Genomic DNA, 4,428 nt, shown 5'->3' on the forward strand with positions numbered 1-4,428 from the left:
TTTATTGATCTTCTCACCAGTTTTTCAGTCTTTGTTATGTCTGTATTGTGTGCTTGCAGTGCAGTTGAAAGAAGTGAGATTTCCTGCAAAATATCGATCATCAACGCCAAATCATTTAAGAAATATTTATTTTCCAGACCGGCAGCCATATCAGAGTACTTTGCATTTGCATGAAAATATTGATGTAGTACTGGATAAGCATGCCACACAACTATGGTTGCCCTTAAACTACAGGCAGCCCATCTTGGCCCAAAAACTCAACCAATCCTTATGAAGTTAATGTCAAGTTCTTCGGGTATTTCGTCAAGTTCAATTTGGTTCTTATTGGATTGCTGAAAAATGGAGCATATCTTATCAATAAATATTTTAAAATGATTTACTTGCTTTATTTCTTTTATGGCATCATCTAAAATAAGTTGGAGGTGATGGTTCAAGGAGTGCCATATGATGATGTTTGGAAACTCTTTTGCTATTCTGGTGCTCACTCCAGATTTTCTTCCAAGCATAACACTGGCACCATCAGAGCAGAACTCTATTAAATTTTTTTGTAGGTAGTCCCGAGTAAATCCAACCTTAGGTAAACTTTCAAAAATTGCACAACATATTGTCTCTGCATCTTGTTTTTTCAATTCAACAAGCTTGACAAAAATTGTTGGTGGGTCCTCTGAGCCCTCAACTTTTACAAAAACTATCAAACCTGGTTAGCAGGATACTGTTGAAGCTTCATCAATGATCAGACATATTTTCAGATTCTGTGCAGTGATGCTGGTAAACGTTTGGGTTTTAATTTTGTTTGCAATGCACTCAACTATTTTCACAACCGTTGGCCTTGAATGCAATCCTACTCCCAGATCTACTCCATTTTCAGTTTGTAATTCTATCAATTCCTCTATGCTTGAAATTGGTCTGCATGCTTTTGCCAGGCTGTAAACAGTTTTGAACATTTTAGAAGTGGTGCCTTATTGCCTTTCAGAAATCTTGTCCATTGCTTTTGTTATGGCTTCCCGCTCAGCTTGTTTTATGTTGTCTCTACAAATGTTGTGCGATTTCGATATGAAATGTTCTCTCATTTTCTTCCTTAGAGATGCCTGCGGCACTTCCTTGTTTTTCCCAGCCACTTCAATCTTGAAAAGTTTCCACTCTTTGGACACATGAATACTGCTCTCTATTGCAAAGTCATGTTTTGCACAGTACTTGCAACCTAGTCTCTTGTTTGAAACTTCCAACCTGTCATACTTCTCTTGAAAGTTGCTGTACTGTTGCATGGTCCAGCAGTCTGGAAGAATGCTTCCAATTTCGGGCACGGCAGGTGACTCAATACTTGACTTGCTGCTTTCTCCAGTTTCAAGTGATGGAAGTGGTGGTGCTTCGAATGCTTGAGATGGTTTTGGATCCACTTCTGATGGTTGTTGTGCATGTTTTGGTTTCTTGGCCAAGAAACCCATCAAAGTCTGTTGCTTTTCATCCTTCCTGTTAAAGGCAGCAGCTACTGAAAAAGGAAAAAAAGGAGATTTGTTAGCTGAGGACACACAATGTAAAAGCACACAAAAAGCTCAAAAAACTCAAAAACCAACTTTCACATTTTACACACACACAACACAACACAACACAACACAGCTGACTCACACACAATGCAACAGCAGCTGCACTTCACCCAAAATGGACCCTGCAACAAGCAGGAACTTCACAGAGCCACAAAAACCTCAAAAACATGTCTTTTGCATGTCTAGCTTATTGGTGTTTTTCTGGACATGGGTATTATTTATATTATTTTCCTCATAGCAAAGCAACCTGATAAATTGGATTAATCTTGCTTCCATGCTTGGTGAGATGGGATGCATTGCCTCCAATGCTATATTGTTAACAAGGCTCTTCTTTGACAAATGTTGTAAACGATGAATTGTTGCTGTTATTATACTTGTTGCAGCTGAACTTTCAATTTATTTATAAAAATTATTCATTTACTTTTCATCTGGGCAACCTCCAGATTTAATACCCTGTTTCCCACAAAATAAGACATCCCTTGATAATAAGCACATGGCAATAAGACCAAGTACTTATTTCAGGGTTCAAAAAAAATATAAGACAGGGTCTTATTTTTGGAGAAACACGGTACCATAAGAAATTTCATTGAATAGCTCTATGAGATGTGCTTATTTTTAATTACTTGGATATAAAAATTATTTATTTATTTATTTATTTATTTATTATTTATTTATTTATTTATTTATTTATTTATGGCTTTGCCTAATGGAAAACTCTGGGAGCATCTTTAAGTAATAAACATTTTCAAGAACATTTTAATAATAGTGGAAACATACTCAAGTAGCAATCATGAGCCCTTGACAGTTTAAAAGTGATCAGGGGAACATAAGATTGACTCCAATCAACTGCACCTGGTTTGATAATTGCTCAACTGATTATAATTCAATAATATAAAACCAATTCAGGAATCTTAACTTAGACTGCATTAGCTTCCCATTTGCAACACAAGAGGAAAATTGCATTATTTTTTCATCAAAACAATTCTAACTTTTATGCTATTATTTTCTAATAGTATGACAACTGTGTTCTGTTGTTTTTAAATTTATTGTTCCTTGATCCTATAATGACAATAAAATGGATTTTAATCTGTGAAAATACATACATGAATAACATGTTTGTTTTAAAGTTTCCAAAGTTCCTTGTTTTTTTCCTCCTTTCTTTATATGAATTGTAAAAAGCCTGATGTTCTGAAGGGAACCAATAATTCAGTTGGTAAAGTGTACTTCTCATTCTGCAATACTGACTAGCCGGATACAGAAATACAAATTAAAAAAACAAGGACATTAGCTCCAGCTGTGCAAGATGGATTGGCAACATGATCTTCAACATCCAGTGACGGATATGGTACAAAAAGAAGTGCAAGATGGTTAAGTTAGTGGATATGCCCCAGCTTTGGACAATTATGAAAGAAGCAGATTATCTCGACCAATTTAAAAACAGGTGTATGGACAGATTACCTGGTCAGTGTTGGTCAGTCTTTTGGATGATACTTGTTTGGAAACTGATAGGAGATTTGCATATCACTGAACTTGGCCGTATTCAAGCATTATTAGTCATTAAGGATTTGTTTCTAAAAACTATTAGAAAGGCCATTGATTCATTTTATAACAATATTGTTGTCTTATTTGGCTCAATTGTATGATGTCTGAGCCAATAAAATCTCATTGAAACTTTCATAAAAGACCACCAATACTCTCACTAAAGGTACTGTAGATTGATAAAGTACAGGGCAATATTTTTTTTCTATTTGGCTCACAAGAATATTTGAAGGTGATAGATCAGTTCTTGTCATAATAAATTATGTAATTTTCCAATGTATATTCTTTGATGACTATGAAAATATTTGGAATTAAAGGCATAATTTTTGTATCCATAAAGTCATATCCAAAAATATATTAACAGACCAGAGCTATCATTACTTCAACTGCTTCACATGAAATATTTGCATACTTTGATTTATTATTGCCAGCATGGTAGCTTGTTTGTGAATGTTAATTAAATGCTGAAAATAATGCTAATTTTTCCAGTGTTACTATTGAACACAACTCTGATATCCTAACTGTAACATATCCTTTGACTGAAACCTGGTGAACCAGAGAGTCTGCAGCCCAGCCAATAGTCTTTACAATAGTACAGGTAGTCCTTGCATAATAATTGGTCACTTGACAGCTGTGTGATGTTACAACAGTCTGTCCTACTTATAACCTCATTTTGAAGTTTCAACTGCTGCAATGCTCCCGTGGTCATTTGCCCTTATGACCAACTGCAGGGATGCTCCAACTCTACATCTCTATCCCCACTCCGTCCCACTGGGTCTCAGGAGGCCTTGGGCTGCTACCCCCAACTACCTATTTACCTTCTGAAGACCTCTGGACGCTATATTTAGAAACGAGGGCAGGCCATTTATCCCAGGGCCATTTGGATGCCTTCTGGAAGTGGCTGCCATTTTCAGTGTGCTCACAATTCCTTATTGTCCTGAAATGGCAGCCACTTCCAGAAGGCCAGTATGCCACCAGGGACCAATCACTCCACTCTGCTTACCTCTGGAGCTTTCCTCAGTGCTGCACATACTGCTTTGAGAAAGCTAACACAATATACCAAAGAAATAAAATATTTGATCATCCATATCTTCACAGCAGCACGTATACTCTTTGCCCAACATTGGAAATCTGAACAGTTACCCACAGAAGACAAAATAATAGCTAAAATTACAGAATGTGCAGAATTGGATAAGCTCACAAAAGAAATACAGGAGAAAGATGATACTGATTACTATTTAATATGGCAAAGATGGTACAACTGGCTGGAGGCAAAAATAGGAATATAAAGATGATTTTCGAGTACTCAATAGAAATGCATAGAAGTAAATAAGGAGTCAATTAT

The 4,428-nt window shown here is 36.2% G+C and overlaps 1 pseudogene; it reads right to left on the bottom strand.

Moving 5' to 3' along the window:
* Nucleotides 1-745: 745 nt before the first annotated feature.
* Nucleotides 746-4,114, bottom strand: LOC148114140 (E3 SUMO-protein ligase KIAA1586-like; annotated as a pseudogene).
* Between the last annotated feature and the right edge of the window lie 314 nt (nt 4,115-4,428).

The sequence above is a fragment of the Pantherophis guttatus genome, chromosome 4, assembly GCF_059756535.1.
Source record: "Pantherophis guttatus breed Tessera chromosome 4, ASM5975653v1, whole genome shotgun sequence".
In the NCBI taxonomy this organism is placed as follows: Eukaryota; Metazoa; Chordata; class Lepidosauria; order Squamata; family Colubridae; genus Pantherophis; species Pantherophis guttatus.